The sequence below is a fragment of the Acinonyx jubatus genome, chromosome A2 (genome assembly GCF_027475565.1).
Source record: "Acinonyx jubatus isolate Ajub_Pintada_27869175 chromosome A2, VMU_Ajub_asm_v1.0, whole genome shotgun sequence".
Lineage (NCBI taxonomy): Eukaryota > Metazoa > Chordata > Mammalia > Carnivora > Felidae > Acinonyx > Acinonyx jubatus.
Genome location: NC_069383.1, coordinates 134,813,358 through 134,832,132, shown reverse-complemented (window position 1 = coordinate 134,832,132; position 18,775 = coordinate 134,813,358). Strand labels below are relative to the sequence as shown.

At 41.2% G+C, this 18,775-nt stretch overlaps 1 protein-coding gene and 1 pseudogene across 12 annotated transcripts in view; both read left to right on the top strand.

Moving 5' to 3' along the window:
• The window catches only part of ATXN7 (ataxin 7), a 141,502-nt gene that overhangs the window by 14,366 nt on the left and 108,361 nt on the right, over positions 1–18,775 (top strand). For 2 of the 12 annotated variants that reach the window (XM_053219125.1, XM_053219121.1), the window contains exon 1: positions 13,272–15,243. The exons of 7 other annotated variants lie outside the window; for them this stretch is intronic. The gene's annotated coding sequence lies outside the window, so the exon portion shown is untranslated. Of the gene's footprint in view, positions 1–12,024; positions 12,108–13,271; positions 16,424–18,775 lie in introns of those variants that run through there. 3 more of the 12 variants (XM_053219124.1, XM_053219120.1, XM_053219118.1) reach the window with 2 other exon arrangements.
• Positions 16,432–17,980, top strand: LOC128314887 (transmembrane protein 14C-like; annotated as a pseudogene).

The window sequence follows — 18,775 nt, the reverse complement described above, 5'->3', positions numbered from 1 at the left end:
TCCTGATTGCAAAAATCAAGTGTTTGAGTTAACCCCCTCTTAGAACAACTAAGAAAAAATAGGTATTTGTAGAAAAATTAGAAAACTTCACAGGCACAGAAGGAAATAACAGTTACTCACAGTTCCACTACCCAAAGATACCACTATTAATATTTGATGTAGATCCACCCAGCTGGTTATAGAGTTTCCCAATTAAATATCCTTTGGAATGAATGTTTATAAGTAAGGGTAATTAATGAGTGATAGGAATGGATATGTAGTGGGAATCAAGTTTTGTTAATCTCACTGCCTCTTAGGTGTTGCCCAAGGCAGGAGAGAGAGGCTTCTCCCCTGCACCCCAAGGTGGGAGAAGAGAGCTATCTTGCCGCTTGACTAGGCTTGACTAGGCTTGGCTGAAGTGAGGCAGAGCATCTTTTCTGCAGACTACTGTCTGTCTGCCTGTGTCTTTATCTTAGCAACTCTTCTATGTTAACTCTGAATGTCTACTGGTTGCAGCGGGAGACATTTGGAGTTCTTGGTGGGGTCGCTTGTTAAAGAAGCCACATCAATTCTTATCAGCCCCCTAGAAGAATTCTTTAAATCAACTCTTGTTCAAAAAAATGTCCCAATATTCAGAAATATAGGTTACTTGTACTAAGTGAAAACAAGGTGGAGTGTTTAGATACTACCAGGTGAGGGGCATCTGTGTGGCTCAGTCAGTTAAGCGTCCTACTCTTGAGTTCAGCTAAGGTCATGATCTCAACGGTTCGTGAGTGGGAGCCCCACATCAGGCTCTGTGCTGGCAGCGCAGAGTCTGTTTGGGATTCTCCCTCTCTCTCTGCTCCTACCCTGCTTGCACTTTTCTCTCTCTCTCTCTCAAAATAAATAAACTTAAAAAAAAAAAGCAACTTTGTTTAGATATTCCCAGGTGATTTCAATTAACATCTAACCTCAAATCCGGTCGCCTTGATAAAAGAAGAATCCGAAGGAGCTCAGAGCAGATTATGGTATAAGCATATGCCAGTCCTCTCCTGTGGAAAAGAAAAGTGCTAATCTGGTCAGATCTGTTAAAGAGACAGGCAAGGCTGAACAATTAGAATTTTCTCAACTTGCTCATCTTTTGCCTTAGTGTAGAAGAAAGATTTATCCCGGGATGAAAGAGCGAAAGAAGGAAAGCTCATGGGCGAGTGGCTAGTAATACAAGATGGTTGGCTCCCTTTCTGTGTGCCTTGGCCTAGTGGTAAGCAGATCCTCAGGTGGGAGAAACCAGCAAAGTGAGGTACCCCGCAGGACGATTTCCCCAGGCAGTGATACAACTTCTTGGTGGTCTGTGTGAAAATACAATGCTGACTTTGACTCCAAGCCCTTAGTGAGAGGAAACCCAGGGAGAAGTAGGAGGAAGTAGCATCTCTTCGTCAAATGTTTTCTTCTTGACACGTAACAGACTCCTGCCTAGAGAATTGCGTTGGGCTCTCCATTCTGCCAGCTGTCTTTCAAGAGCACCCTCCAGTGTTCTCCTGTACTGACCAGTTTAAAAGGTGTCATTTCTTTTTTTTTTTTTTAATGTTTGTTTATTTTTGAGACAGAGAGAGAAAGTGGGAGGGGCAGAGAGAGAGAGGCACAGCATCCAAAGCAGGCTCCAGGCTCTGAGCTGTCAGCTTAGAGACCGACGTGGGGCTCGAACTCACGAGCGATGAGATCAGGACCTGAGCCGAAGTCAGACGAAGTCAGACGCGCAACTGACTGAGCCACCCAGGCGCCCCTAAAAGGTGTCATTTCTGCTGGAGCATTGTAAGAGCTTAGAAGTCAGGCTAGGTCTGAAGGTGTTGCTTTGGGAGATGAATAACCATTGTGATGATAACTGCTATATGCTAAGGAGGGAGATTGCTGGTTTTGCAAGTCTATAGTTTGAATTCTTAGGTCTGGCAGGAAACTGAGCCCATTCAGATGGTTCTGAGGACTAATGAAAGGATTATTTTCAGAGGAATGTTAAGGGTAACATACGGTTCCTGTCACCCAGGAACTAATAGCAACAGAAAACCATTATCACTATTAGATCCAAAGGAGCAAAGAGAAGAGGTAGCTTTACTGAAGTCTGGCGAGAGACCTGGAGCCACGGCAGGGGGCGGGGGTTGTGACGCTGTCTGGCAGGAGCTATAGCCCCGGAGGGTTTCAGCCACTGCCTGAATCTGTAGCCCAGAGCAGAGGGAATAAGAAAGCAGTGCTCCCCTCCTCCACTTTCTTTCCTCCCTCTTTGATCTTTCAGTGCCTTCCATTGGCCAAACTCACCTGGAGGCCTGCCTGTATTTTTTTTTTTTTACATTGATTTATTTTTGAGAAACAGAGTGAGTCAAAGCGTGAGCGGGGGAGGGGCAGAGAGAGAAGGAGACACAGAATCTGAAGCAGGTTCCAGGCTCTGAGCAAGCGGTCAGCACAGAGCCTGATGCGGGGCTCGAACTCACAAACTGTGAGATCACGACCTGAGCCAAAGTCGGACGCTCAACCGACTGAGCCCCCCCGGGCGCCCCAAGGCCTGCCTGTATTAACCCAGTGATGCTACCCATAGACGTCAAGTCTTTGGTGCATTGAGCTGGGCCAGAGTGGTGGCCTATGGAGAGTTACTAGCACACCCTAGGCATATTCATACTCGTGATTTCATCCTGCTGGCTCACCATTCTCACCTCCTGAAATCCCCAAATAAACCATGAAGCATATGAGCTATTGATTATGACTAAGTTCTATCTTTTAATAGAGTCCAAACAGTTACCCTACTCTTATCAGAGTAATTAAATATTCTAATCTGAACAATTCTCGGAAGAATTGGAAAATCACTGAAAGACCTTCTCCTGGGGCATTTTGGTTTTGGTTAAAATTAAAGTAAGATTAAAAAAAAATAATGCATGTGAACTGTACAAGTGATTTATCCTAAAATATAAAAAGTATACTTCTGGTCACACATTGGTGAAATGGGTTTTTATTGTTAAAGTTAAGCTGCGGGGGTGCCTAGCTGGCTCACTCAGAGCACGCAACTCTTGATCTTGGGGTTGTGGGTTCAAGACCCCATGGGTGTAGAGTTTACTTAAAAATAAAATATTTCTTTAAATCTTTTTTGAGTTTATTTTGAGAGAGAAGGAGAGTACATGCACGAGCAGGGGAGGGGCAGAGAGAGAGGGAGGGAGAGAGAGAAAATCTCAAGCAGGCCCTGTGCTACCCGCACAGGAAGCATTCCTGTGCTACCCGCACAGTCTGAGTGGGACTCAGACCCATGAACCATGAGATCATGACCTGAGTTGAAACCAAGAGTGGGTTGCTTAAATGATTGAGCCACGTAGGCGCCCTTAAAAATAAAATCTTTATAAAAACAAGTTAAGCTGTAAAAGTGGAACTTTTTTTTTATCCTTGCATTTTATCCCTTCAGATCTATTTACCATAGATGAATTGGCAACAAAATTCTTACTCAGCTGATTTAGAAATATAAGAAGGATTTTAAGCTATTAAAAGAGGGTCTGTTTCGATCCTTGGCTTTATTGAGCACGTGGCTTTGAGAGATGAAAAGATAAATAAGATACCTACTTTGCTTTCCAGAATTTAAGACCAGTGAAAAGAGGTCCACACCCAACTGTAGTAATCAGTGATAGGTCCTTTAATAGAAGCATCAGCTGTGGGATTAATGAGGGAGAAGTGGTTTAGTCTGGTCTTTACCAGAGAATCTTTCCTATGGCTCACAATAACTTACCAAAAGTTTATACCTTCCTATGTTTTAGAAATAGAGATGACAAAAAGATACCAAAAGGCCCTGAGCTCAAGGAGCTGGGATCAGAGTGAGTCTTTTAATACTGTTTCATCACAGGCAGCCAATCTTTTGGTGGTTTCCCATTGCTTCAAGGACGGATGGTGTTGAAAACCCTTACCATGTCCCTCTGTGGTCCTCTGATCTGGCTCCTCCTGTATCTCTAGCCTCAGGTGCTCTGGCCTTTTAGTTCTTCAGACACACCATACTATGACAGTCTTTTCTCTTGAGATTCCCTTGGCTTCAAGGTTGCCTGCTCCACCCTCATCTAAGAACGTCTCTTCTGCCTCCTGGTCCTAGTTGAAATGCTGCCTCTTTACCAAAGTCTTACCTGACCTTCCAGACAAAATTCAGGGATCTTATTACTTGTTCTAAAACCCATATATAATCAGGCACTTTGCTCTTCTTCCTCAAGCACTTTCACATTTATCAGTGTAAATGATGGGTGTCTTCATTACCAGAATGTAAGTACGTTGAGAGCAGGTTACATGTCTCTTTCACAGCAATGGCTTCAGTCCAAGCATGGTGTTTAATAATGGTGCTCAATAAAGAATTGTAGAAAGAAGGAAAAAGAACTGTCGTTAAACCTTGACCGCTACCACTCATCAGCTCTGTGACTTGTGGTATCTTGCTAATTGAGACTTCAATTTCTTATCTGTAGTATGGCACTTAGTATGTGCTATGCACTGTGCTGGTGTTGTCTCCTCAATTAAACTTTATCATAGAGGTGAAATGACTTGCTTAAGGTCACTGTAAATAGAAAACAGGATTTAAATCCTGATCTGTTTAATTACAAAAACTGATTGCTCTTCTCCACACCTCTATGTGATTGTCCTAGGGGTAAAACCTGTAGGGAGGTCTTTGATACAGGGTAGTATGGATGCTCATTCTTAGGATATTGACATTCATGAAGAAGTGGACTGAAACCAGTTTTACGGAATCAGAGTATGGGATTACTCCCATTTATATGAAGGGGTACATGACTTCTAAACTGAGTCCTGAAGAAGTTAGCTGGGTCCAGGGGCACCTGGGTAGCTCACCAGTTGAGCATCTGACTGTTGATTTTGGCTCAGGTCATGATCTCAGGGTTTGTGGAATTAAACCCCCTATCCGGCTCTGTGCTAACATAGTGGAGCCTGCTTGGGATTCTTTCACTCACTCTGGAGTGCTCTCTCTCTCTCTCTCTCTCTCAAAATAAATAAACATTAAAAAAAAAAAGTTAGCTCCATCCAGAAGTAGAATGTAGTACAAATGTCCCAAGGCAAGAACTGGGGTCACAGGGGGAAGAGTCTTGCAGGCTAGGCCGGGGAGTTGCTGCTTTCTGTAAAACTCTGTAGGGAGACCTTGATGAGTTTTATGTATTGAAAATCTTTTGGAAGTGGGAAGTCCCACTTCGCAGTCCCCTTTGGGGGCCAAAGTGTCTATAGCCCTTCTCCCAGTTTGCATCTCTGTAGCAAAGGAAGCATTTTAGCTGATGGTTTCATTCCACTGTAGCACCCAGCACTAGTGTTTGAAAAGGAATTAGCAGCGTGAGGTAAGGAATGGATGTTTATGTTCAGTTGTTTGGTAGAATTCTGTTGTTTGGTGCTGTTTTTCTGTGAGGGTAGATTGCCTGGCAACCTCACGCAGGTTACTTTACCTCTATAGCCTCAGTTTCTCATTTGGAAATTAGGGCTCATTAAAATGTCTGCTTCGTGGGCTTTTGGTGTAACATCCACACAGTGCCAGGCACAAAAATAAGCTTTCAGACAATGTTAGCTGCTGTTGTTAATACATGTTTCCTGTCCGTTCTGGCCCATGCCTCCTCGATGAATGTGCATTGTTTATCAAACACAGGTTGACTTGGACATAGGAACAGACATTTTTTATTTTTAAAAGATCGTGATTTTAGTGTTTACAAAGATAATAAAATTGCCAAAAAAAAAAAAAAAAAAAAAAGACAGTGAACCAGTCACCTTACTGGTGCAGTCCTAGTGTTTCCTGGGTATGTTTATGATGAAATGCAAAATGTGAACATGAACTAATACTTACAGAACCCATTGTGTATGCCAGGCCTGTGCTTTCCATTCAATATCCCTGTGAAGTAGGTTTGCTTAGATCTGTTTTTACAGATAAGGAAGTTATGATCTTTCTAAGGTGTTGATATCAACATTATAAGTAGACATTAAACCATGTGCTTCTTCAAACCATTTTGTACCTTTAGCGTTGTAAAGTCCTGACTTATCTCCCAACAATTTCAGCAGCTCTCCTGGGAGGTAAAAATGGGAATAGGGCTCTTGATTGTTTGTCTAATCTATTGGATTAATTGGAAGCACCAGGCATAATGTGCTGCCTAGTACATAGTAGAGGCTCAAGAAATGTTGATTGAGTATAAATGTCAGATGAGTGAGAAAAAGATGACAGAGAAAAGCAGTATTAGGGGCTGGCTCCAGCCTATTTTCTTCTAAAAAAACAAAAAACAAATCCGAGGTCACCAAAGATTTTATTAGCATTGCCTGTTTACACAGACAAACGGTTGGAGTCTGAGGTCGAATTTTCCTGTGTGTGTTGCAGGGGATTAACTCCAGTCTGTAGAGTTATCTACAGTTATCTTCAGAAATCTGTTTGCTTCCCACTAGGTGCCCCCACTGCTGCAGAAGCTCCTGGTTCTGTCCTTGTGTTGGGCGGATCAGTTTAGTTTCAAAGAAGAAAAACTGTGTAACATTAAAATAAACAAACCATAAATAGGAAGGTGTAGCTGCTGCCATAACTCCTCACTAATATATTTCAAAGCCAGACCCAACTGATATTTGTATTTTCCTTTAGCTCAGGTAATTAAGAGTTGACATACTGTTTAATGTTAATGAGGGGAGAAAGGAGGAGACCTTCTTGATTAGAACAGCAAGCATGCTGCATTTAAATCTAGATTTCCTCTCTCTTCCCCCTTAACAACAGAAAAAAAAATTTTTTTTGGAGGAATTTGATTATCATAAGGCATTTGTTGTCCATATCAAACCTGAAAGGTGGCCAGTCAGATGGTAGTTTGATTACTGAGCATCGTCATGATTTATCATATTATACCACAAAAGGAAGATACTTAAAAGATAATTGTTGCTTTACTATAGAAGTAGTTTACGTAGAAATTTTAAAGAGTCAAACATTAAAAGACTATATGATAAGACCCAGTTGCCCAGACCTTGGTTTCTAAATCCATTCAGCAATAAAAGGAACCAGACATGACTTAATTCCACGGCTGGGGCAGGGAATAAACAAGATGAGCCTGGAGCATCTTCTGATGCCAGAAAGCAAGAAAGTGCTAAAACAAAACACACCAATTAAAAACAAAAACACCACACAACGTACCTGATGGGGTGTGTCAAAGGGACACAGGAGCCTAAAAGAGCTCCCAGTGGGTCAAAGCTAGGACAATTTAAACAACTAAATAATATAACTTTAAATTATAACCCAAGATGTAAAATAAATACAAATGAAATATGCAATATACATATCTAATGTAATGGTGCTAATAAATATATAAACAAGTAAAAATAAAATATTAATATAAAAGGAATATCTGTGTGTCCATACTGATGTAAATAAATGATTGGCCAAGTATGCAAATAGGAAAGAATAGATAATCTTCCATGTAGAAGAATTTCCAATGATTTCTAGCAATAATCTCCCAAAAGGAGGTAAAATATAACTGTCCATCCCCTAAATGTGGGCTGTACTTAGTGACATCCTTCTGAAGCGTATAGTAGGGAAAGGGAGGAAATAAACCTTTACAGTGGAGAAACGTGACAAACGCTACCTCAGCCAGATGATCAAGGTAACATGAAGAGTGATAAATGTACACTTGATATGATGCAATTAAAATGGCACTTTACTGTGGTCTTCCTCCCCAAATCTGATAATCCTATAATCCATGAGAAAGCCATTGGACAGTTGAGACTTTCTATAAAATTTCTAACTAGTACTCCTCAAAACTGCTGTCAAGATAATCAGAAAAGGAGTCTGAGAAACTGCCGGTTTCAAAGAGGAGTAAAGAGATATGACAACTAAATGTAATGTGATATTCTGGATGGGATTCTGGAGCAGAAAATGGATATTAGGCAAAAACTAAGGGAATTGGAATAAAATGTGGACCTCCGCTAAGAATGATATGTCAGTGTTGGTTCATTAGTTGTGGCAAATGTAGCATACTAATGGGAGAGGTTAACAATAGGGGAAACAGGATGTGGGGCATGTAGGAACTCTGTATGGTCTTTACACCCTATTTGTAAACTTAACATCATTGTAAAATTAAAAGCTTATTTTTACAAAAAGACAGTTGCATGGACGAGAGTCTGTAGTTCAAGTTTAATTTTCATCACACTGGGAGCCTGAAGTAAATAAAAGCCCTTGGTGTTCTAGGCTGATTATGGTGTAAAGTGGGGCAACTCTTCTTTGCTGTCATCTTGTAAAGCCATGACAGTTTGTTTGCAGAATCAGAGAATGCAGGATTTTTAAATGTTCTCTTGTGGAATTTCCTACTGGCATGACTTTTTCCCCCCTTTGCTTCTGCCCAGTAGCAGTCCCTTGAGTGGCATTTGCTGTCCTAGTTAATCAGAGGGTAGGAGAAATGAAAAACTCTCCTCTTCCCCCTCCTATGAAGTTTCAATGGGCACTGGAAATGTAGGTCAGATTGCATCACTAGAAAGGAGCGAACAGGAAGGTATTTATGAAGTGCTGCCAACCTCTCTTTAGATTCCGAGTTATGATGAGCCAGTGTTGAGCCAGCTTAGGTGTGAGATACATGGAATCGGGGAGTCATGTTTTTGATGTTGTCCCAGAATGTTACATTTAATCAGTGATAAAAAGATTTCTGTCTAAAGCTCAAGTGAGAAGAACTTACACTGGCTGTGTTTAATTTGCATCCCACCTTCTGGAATTCTTTTTGTCTCTTATTTATTACTGGTATGTGGCAGCAATTTATATTAATTTAGCCAGAGAGATGTTTGAATTGTAGAAACTATTGCCATGTGTACCTAAAAAAAAAAAAATCTCTTGTTTGGTAATCATATAAGTCTAATAATGTATTTTGCAAATTACACATAATCATATGCACAGTGGGATCTTCATTAGCATACAGAAATCATAACATTTGTTTTTTATTTTTAAGGCTTCAGGTATGCTGTTCCATGGCTTTCTACCTTTTTCTTTTCTTTTTTTTTTTTTTTTTTTTTTTGGCTTTCTATTTTGTTTTTAGTGGCAAAGTCTTATGGATTTTAAGATAAGCCTTTAAGTGCATGTTTTTGTTTTTTGCACATCATATATTACCTGCCCTTTGTAAGACATGCAGATAGTTGCTGCTTAAGTGGTCTATGTTACTCATGTTCTCATGAACAGCAAGCATCCTGACAGCAAGACCAATCATAAAACCTATTCCATTTCTACTCTTTCCTTGCTTTTATCAAGATCATGGGTAGTTTGTATACAAAATGGAAAATCAGATGATAAAATAATTGCATAGGCTTGAGTTTTATTTAATCTTACAGGTTTCATAAATGATTCTGTGAAATATGTTTTTAATCTAACATACTTAGTTTAGTTTTGGTGTTTTGTTTTGTTTTGTTTTATTTTGAAATAATTAAAGATTCACAGGTTGGGAAGACAGTTCAGAGAGGTCCTGGTTACTCTTCACCCAGTTTTTCCCATCAATTACATGTTACCTAACAATATCAAAACCAGAAAAATGATGTTGGTATAAAGTATGTGTGTAGTTCTGTGTCATTTTATATCATGTGTAGATTTGTATGACCATTACAGTAATCAAGATACAGAACTATTCAATCACCACAGAAATCCCTGTCATGCTACCCTTTTATGGTTATAGTCATTTCCGTTAGCCTCACAATGCCTAACTCCTGGCAACCACGAATCTGTTCTCCAACTCTATAATTTTGTCATTTTGGGAATGTTACATAAATGTGATTTTTTGAGATTGGCTTTTTTCATTCAGTATTTAAAAAAAGAATTTTATTTTAAAAACAGCATTAATGATAAACTTTTAAAAAACATATTTATTTTCAAAAGAAGTTGTTGCCCAGAGTTTAATTTTCAGACCTGTACTTTTCTAGCTTGGGTGTTCTATACTCTTGCTATATTTGAACAACAGCTAAAGTCGTATGTGCCGACGTAATAGCTGATTATAGCATTAACCTTATTGCGTACTGTTAAAGATGATACTACGAAGTTAAAGGGAAAACTACCCAGGGAAAAGTCCATCCCATCAAAAATTGAATACTACAACTATTTACCGAGCAGGAGTAAGGAAACCAAATGTATACTTTAGTTATACCAAATGAAGTAACTGACCCACATTTGTGTTCATTTCTTCTCAACAGAACTTTTCAAAGAGAGATGTTTTGGAACATGATATTTAAGTGAAAAGTTTAAATATTTACATTAATTAGCGAATGTAAAGATCAGAGAATTGCTATACAGATCTTCCTCAACTAATTAACGGAGTTATATCCCAATAAACCCATCATAAGTTGACAATATTGTAAGTCAAAAATACATTTAAAACACCTAACCTGGGGACACCTGGCTGTCTCATTCGGTAGAGCGTGTGATTCTTGATCTCCAGGTTGTAAGTTTGAGCCCCAAGTTGGGCGTAGAGATTACTTAAAAACCTACCTAACCTCCCTAACATCATAGCTTAGCCTGGCCTACCTTAAATGTGCTTATGAGAGCCTACAGTTGCACAAAGTCCTCTAACACGAAGCCTGTTTTATAAGAATATGTTGAATATCTCATGTAATTCATTGATTACTGTGCTGATAGTGAAAACCAGAATGACTCTATGGGTATGCGATGGTTGTAAGTGTATGGGTGGGCAGGTGGTTGACCCTCATGGTCGAGTGGCTGACTAGGAGCTGTGGCCCCGCTGCTGCCTGACATCACGAGAGAGTGCCACACTACAGATAGCCAGCCTGGGAAGAGATCCAACTCCAAAATTCTAAGTATGCTTTTTACTGAATTTGTATTACTTTTGCACCACGGTAAAGTTGAAAAATCGTTAAATCAAAACATTGTTAAGTCAGGGACGTTCTATATGTGGTTAGTGTGCAATGTCGCCATATGAAGGCTAGTGTCTGCATCATGTTAATAATATCTTATGTAGGAAATGGAGTCCTGTGGGTAGATGAGGGATGGGAACAAACAGCTTCAGAAGGAACAAATCTTCCTCAGATGACTGTATATTGTTTTCTAACAAAATATGAAAAATTCGGTAGGAGCTGTAGGAGGGCACATTAGTGTTTTGCTGCAAATAATGATATCATGGCTCTAAGGAATCCCATGTGGCCAGACCTGTGTAACTGAGCAGATAGAAGGTGAGTCCCCAGGCACCATTCTGCAGCTCACTAAGCAATGAAATGGGGTTGTGAGCACTGCTCCTTGGCTTGTCCAGAATTTGTGTTCCTGAAGGTTGTGCCCGAGCAGATTTTTTTTTTAAGTTATTTATTTTGATAGAACGAACTCGTGTGCACCGGGGCAGGGCAGACAGAGAGGGAGAGAGAATCTCAAGCAGGCTGTGTACTGTCATAATGGAGCCCGATGCAGGCTCGAACTCCCAAACTGTGAGATCATGACCTGAGCCGAAATCAAGAGTCTGATGCTTAACTGATTGAGCCACCCAGGCACCTAGAACAGATTTTCATAAATGAGATACTCTTGTAACTGGCAATTGATCTTCATTTGGCTCTAGCTCCTAGCATTTTAGGCGGTCTTCCTCCCTGATAGGAAAATACTCTTTGTAATTAAAGTCAACCTCTACTTACCATTTTAACATTTTCTTCTGATCATCTTTGTTTTCTTCTCGCAACATAGGATTGTACTTGAAGTAGCTGTTGGGATAGAGGAGAGGGGAAGCAATCATTTATCGATCATCAAATGTATACCAGGCACTGTACAAAATGTATTAAGTAACTCTTCATTGCAAATGAGCGAATTTTCTTGGTCAGGTTTAGTTAAGAGGCCTGCTGCCCAAACAGAATGTGTATGTCATAAATAAATAAATAAACAAACAAACAAACAAACACACACACACACATATATATAATATGTCACATATATGTCATTTATGTCATATATGTTATATATGTAATTTGATATATTTTATATAATTTATATGTATAAGTTGGTAACCTAAAGAATATATATCTGTTGATTTTTATATTGATGAAGCAATGTATGAAATATAGAGATGTAAGACCTACATTTCCTATTAGGAGCTCTCTATCCAGATGAGGAAAACCAGTTAAACTCCAGGAGTGAAAACTGCTTAACCTATTAATGCAACATATATAATAAGGTAATCCATAATTAATTACCAAATAGAGCCTTCAGATTATAAATGCTATAGTTTAGAGAAGGAAAAGATTATTGATCGCTGACCCTTGGTTGTGTCCCCTGTAAAATGCAGTTGATACTTACCTCATAGTGAGAAATGAATATGTACGTAGAAGACTTAGTATCTATATTGCCTGTTAGTACACCTTCAATAAATTATAGCTGCACTGTTAATAACAAAAATTAAAAAAAAATATTTTGCTACCCAATGCCTCAGTAGGTTAATAAAATACATGTTTATTTCTCATTCAAGTCACCGCTAAGTGTGGGTTTGGCAAGGAGGCTCTTGATTTATCCAGTCACTAAGGGGTTAAGTTTTGTGGTTCTGCCCACCTCTAGGTGCTGGGAGCTCTCTCCATTGTACCAGCAGTGGAGGGTATGAGAGATAGCATCAAAACAGGGGTTTGTTTATTTGTTTACATATTTAAAAATTTTTTTAATGTTCATTTATTTTTTGAGAGAGAGAATGAGACAGAGCAAGAGCAGGGGAGGGTCAGAGAGAGAGGGAGATACAGAATCCGAAGCAGGCTCCAGGCTCTGAACTGTCAGCACAGAGTGATGCGGGGCTCAAACTCCCAAACCATGAGATCGTAGCCTGAGCCGAAGTTGGACAGTTAATCAACTTAGCCACCCAGGTGCCCCAAAACAAAGTTTATGTGGGTTAATTCTAGAAGTGGAACCCAATGTTTGTCTTCATGTTTTAGGACTCACATAGCTACACCTTACTGCAATGAATATTGGGAAATTTAGCCTAATTGTGTGTTCAGGAAGATGAGAATGTAGATATAGATTAGCATTGGCCATCCTTATCACAAATAATACTTAGAAGGGCTTAATAGAAGAGGAGGGACTTAAAGTAGGTAGAAAGAAGAAAGTAAAAGTTGTAGTAGATTGCCCAGCCGGCCTTTATTTGAGGTGGTACTTAAAAAGGAAGGGTATGGGACGCCTGGGTGGCTCAGTCAGTTAAGCGTCCGACTTCGGCTCAGGTCATGATCTCACAGTTCGTGAGTTCAAGCCCCGTGTCGGGTTCTGTGCTGACAGCTCAGAGCCTGGAACCTGCTTCACATTCTGTGTCTCCCTCTCTCTCTGCCCCTTCCCTGCTCATGCTGTGTCTCTCTCTGTCTCAAAAATAAATAAACATTAAAAAAAAACAAATTTAAAAAGGAAGGGTAGAGGGCACCTGGGTGGCTCAGTCAGTTAAGTAAGCATGAACCCTTGATTTTGGCTCAGGTCATGATTTCATGGGTCGTGAGGTCAAGCCCCTGAGTTGGGCTCTGCTCTGATAGCAAGGATCCTGCTTGGGATTTTCTCTCTCTCTCTCTCTCTCTCTCCCTTTCCCTCCCTCTCTCTCTGCCCCTACTCTGCTCATGTGCACACACATGTACTCTCTCCCTCTCAAAAGAAATAAATAAACTTAAAAAAAATAAAGAGGAAGGGTAGGGGAATTAAAAAATCCTGCAAGCATTATTAATAAAAATTAATATTTAGCACACTAGCCACTGCTTTGACTGTGAGCCAGTTGGTAGTAACCTCAGGCAAGCCATTTAACTATTTTAGACCTTCATTTCCTCATTTATAAATGTTCTTCATAGTGCTGTGGTGAAGATTACAAAGGGTAGTACACGTAAAGTATTTAGCACAGGGGCTGGCCCAGAATAAACACTCGGTAAAAGTTGTTACTATTATTGGTAGTGTTAATAAGTATGCCTCCAGTGTTAAATACTGGCTAGCTGTTCATTTATTTGACATCTTTCCTAAAGGACAGTGCTAGAGTAGCAAAGAATGATTTGACTAAGTATATTTATGTGGATTTTAGAATTTGATAACCCTACTCCAGTGATAGGAGGTTAATGTCCCCCTGGCAGAATATTGGGGGAGAAACCCTTTCTGTCCCTCTGAGGCTCCCCCTCCTGCCTGTCAACACCACAGAATTTTTATTCCTCTATCAAGAGGACAGTAGGAGTTGTGGCCTTGACTTCTCATCCCTCCTTCCCTTTTTTCCTCTATAGGTGGATTTGGCCTGGAAGAGTGAGGGTGGATGCCAGAACAGCTACATATTGTTCAGGCGTAATTGCAAGTTCTTAGCAAGGCAGGAGCATCCCACCCCAGGCCCACATTATCTTGAGTGGTTGGGTAGCTGTCAGAGCCTGTGGTTCCACTGAATTCAATTCTGTTCAGCAGGCATTTATTAACATTTAAAATATCAGGCCCTGGGGATACAAGGGTGAAATGTTGCAGACCCTGCCTCTAAGAAGCCCATTGAGGGACTTAGGTGTGATGACCTGAAGAGGTTTATCGGGGTTTGTTTTGAAGGCTGGATATGAGTTGCTTGGAAGGTAGGAAGAAGTTTCCGGTGGCAGGAACAGAGGTAGGGATTGCTGTGCTGGGTGGCAGTAGAAGGAATGGTTTTAAGCTCCACTTTGGTATGCAGCTGCCTCACTGTTACCCCTTTAGGGCCTCATCTCACAAGTCTCCGTTTTTTCTCTGCTAAAGGAGTGCAGTGAAAGTTCCTACATCATAGAACGGGGAGGATTACGTGAGAGAATGCATGTAAAGGATTTACTGTGTGTTGAAAATGGGCACATAGTAAGTGTTTAGTAATTGTCAGCTACAACTGTTATTGTCATGTGTTTTTGTAATTGACGTACAGATCTACTGACTTGAGCAAGTATTTTGCGCAAAGTGGAGAATTATTGACAACTGTATTATATTTTTGTTTCTCCTTTAGGCTCATGGTGAAATAGTGTACCATAGTTCCAATTGATGGAAAATGGCTTACCCCTCAGCTAAAAAGAGAGTAAGCCCAGTTAACCTCAGCGAAGCCTGGGGAAGTTGGGGCTTGAGATGGGAGAGCCATGCGACCTGAAATGGCAAGGGAAGTGAGGGATAGTTATATGGAAACCTTTCGTGAGAAGGGAGGGGCTGAATGTGGATGGAAACCTTCTAGTGCCAGGCACTGTCAGAAAATGGAGACTGTTTTAGAAGTGCTGAGATTCCATGTGCAGATTCACAGAGAATCGAGAAAGCCCTAGTGACTGACTGCAGAGACTAAAATGTACCCACGAAACCGATGCCAGAGGTGTTGGGAGTCCTTACTAGTAAGTGATTTCAGCTTCCTTTTTATTTTTTAATATTTATTTTTTGGAGAGTGAAAGTAGGGCAGGGACAGAGAGAGGGGGACAGAGGACCTTGAAACAAGCTCTGTGCTGACAGGCTGACAGCCTGCGAGCCCAGTGCGGGGCTCGAACTCACGAATCATGAGATCATGACCGGAGACGAAGTCGGACACTCAATTGACTGAGCCACTCAGGCGCTCTCTCAGCTCCCTTTTTAGCAGTTATGTTTTCCTATTCTCATTTGGTGTTGAATGGAGTGACCTGGGGCAGACCCTGAAGCTCAGTAGGTGGAAAACTCCAGCTGACCTTTGAAGGGGTGGATACCCAATAGCACCACTGAAAGTCAGGCTGTGGGGAGTATAGAGTTTCATTCTTAAATTTGTTTTGCCAGGGTGAAAGCCTGTCAGGGTGAAAGCAAGGAAGAGAATGAGTAAACCACATTAATCCATATTTCTGGAGAATTACAGGTGACATGTCATCTGTTTTTAAAATATTTAGTCTGTGGTGTTTCATATGGGAGATCTTAGAAGAGCCTTAGGATAACAGCATGAGCTCAGGGTCACACACAAGAGACAGGTGTATAAGGGAAACAAGTGATACAGCTAGGAGGGAACTTTGAAAAGAACGTGCCCAGTGACAAGGGGCAGCCTGTGACAGCATCAGCCACTTATCCCCACGCAGGAGAGCTGGCCCCAGGGGCCACATTTATTAACTTTCCAAAAGAAAAGGGAATACGGAATTTTATGTAAACCTTCCCACCTTTTAAGTATTAGCAGCAAATTCCTCTTTCCCCCTAAGATCGCCAAAGAAACAGACAATAAGGTGAACTGTTTTAGGCCTGTGGACTCTGTAGCGAGGGTCAAAGAGCAGAAAGAAAAATATGTAGCCCAAGGGTTAGGCCTTTCAGCTGAACACATGGTCAACTCCAGTGCCAGGCATGGTACCTGGCGTGGAGCACATGCTCAGTACGTTTTTACTGAGTAAATAAATGGAGCAAACCTCTGTTCGTTGTCAGTCTTTCTGTGGGCAGAATGGAGAGACCGGAGCTGGCCTCCCCTTAGCTCTAACTTAGAGAATCGAGTCAGAACTTGCATTGCCGCCCTTGTAGGGCCCTCTCTACCCTCTTCACTTCCCTTTCATGCCCTTGAAGAGGGCACCTAGGGTGAGTAGCTATTCAAGCTCCTACATTTAAGCAGGTTTAAGACATAAAAAGAAGTTTATGCTGTTCTGCTTCAGTACGGGGCCAACTGAGTTTAGCGTGTTTTTCTTTCCTCTATCATGGTTAGTGCATTTTTGTCTAATTTTGACAGACTTGGCGGTATAATAAGTGATCTAGATTATGCCTTAAATTACAGTGAGGCTCTCAGAGTCTTAAAAGTACATAAAAATGTTCTGGAAAATAAGTCATTTTCCCTGTAAAGGTTGATATTGTTCATGTAACAGTGTGGGCTGATCTCTGTTTAAAGGTAATGAGGGGCACTTGGGTGGCTCAGTGAGTTAAGTGTCCCACTCTTGGTTTTGGCTCAGGCCATGATCTCGTGGTTCAGGAGTTCCAAGCCCCGTATCAGGCTCTGCACTGACAGCATGGTGCCTGCTTGGGATACTCTCTCTCCCCCACTTTCTCTGCCCCTCCCCTGTTCATGTGCATGTGCGCTCTCTCTCTCTCTCTCTCTCTCTAAATAAATAAACTTAAAAAAAATAAAGGTAATGAGAGGATTTTTCTAAACCCTTGGGCATTCCGCAGAATCTTCTTGTACAACAAATGCTGGTGGTATCTGCCCGTTAAAAAACAAAACTTTTGGTTTCCGGCGGGCCTGGACTCCACACCTCACAGCTTGTGCGCCATGGGTGCAGTCTTAGGGGAAGGAAGTGCAGGCCTGGTGTACTCTTCTATCTGGTCGGAGGGAAAGAGAACAATGCAGAAGGACTCTGGCCCCCTAGTGCCTTTACACTGGATTGGCTTTGGCTATGCTGCACTGGTTGCTTCTGGCGGGATCATTGGCTTTGCAAAAAGCAGGTAACCTCCAGTCACAGGCTGCTGGGCTTGTTTTTGGAAGTGTAATAGGCCTGGGTGCTTATCAGCTGTCTCAGGATCCGAGGAACATTGGGTTTTCCTAGCTACATCTGGAACCTTAGCTGGCATTATGGGGATGGATGAGATTCTACCACTCTGGGAAATTTCTGCCTGCGGGCCTAATCGCGGGTGCCAGTTTCCTGATGGTCGTCAAACTTGTGTGTTGAATAGACCCCATCAGTAGTGGTCATGTCCGAGCATGGACTCATGAAGATTTTAAAAACTTCCATTATTTTTTAATGTATTAAGAGAAACAAATGCAGCATTTTCACATATTCTGACATTTTACTTAAAAAAAAAAAAAATGATATTGAACTTTCCAGAAGAAGAAATCATTCACTATCATTATAGCCTTAAAGAGACAGTGGTTTGTAACCCAAGAGCTCCTTATTACAGTTTGATTCTTGTGTGTTGATGTTCTCTCTTCTCTCTGTGACTGTAGGTAAAGCCTCAAGGGGTAAAATGTTAGGTATCAACTTTGGGGACCCCAAAACCCCATGCCCAATCAGAACAGTGTGAAAAAAATCTCTTCTGAGCTTTAGAGTTTCTGTTCTTTGGCTCATCTTAGAACACAGACCTAATTTGAAATTATGTCAAATGGAATATCAATGAAAATAAAATTTATCATAAATAATAAAAAAAAAATTTTGATCTTTATTTTTGAGAGAGAGAGAGAGGGAGGGGCGGAGAAGGAGACACAGAATCTGAAGCAGGCTCTAGGCTCTGAGCTGTCAGCATAGAGCCCGACGTGGGGCTTGAACTCACGAACTGTGAGATCATGACATGAGCCAAAGTCGGACGCTTAAACGTCTGAGCCACCCAGGGCCCCAATAATAAAAAAATTAAAAAAAAAAAACAACACCAAAACTTTCTACTGTCTTGAACAAGATTATTTTTTTGCACTTAATCAAGAATCACTTGAACTTTCAGGCTCAGACCAGGGGAGCCATTTACTCTGTAGGTCCAGGGGATTCTTAAACACTTAGGGAAGGAAATGCTTTGGGCCTCTGGTGGACCATACCTGGGACAGGAAAGTCCTAGAACCCCTTCCACCCACCTCCCCGCAGAGCAGCTTTTTCCCTTTCTTTGCTCTGGAACTTCGTGGGCTCCTGGCTCAGATTTGCTCTGAGCAGCCCTTCCATTCTTCTCTTTGCTGACAGGCTTTTTCCTATAGACTGAGAGTACATGGGAGTGGCTTGCAGCCTAGACCTGAGTAGACCCTCCTCATTCTAAACTCTAGTTCCAAGGAGGACAAATAGAATGTCTCACTTTGGGTCTTGTGTCCAACTTTGGCCAAAACAGAGGAGTTTGGAGTAGCATAATACAAATATGACTGGCATGGGCTTGAGAAGTACTTAGAAAAAAGGGTCACCATAGGCTAGGCAGCTCCTCTAGAAGAAAGGCATCTGCTATAGTCTTGTACCTGCCCTCCCCCTCCCC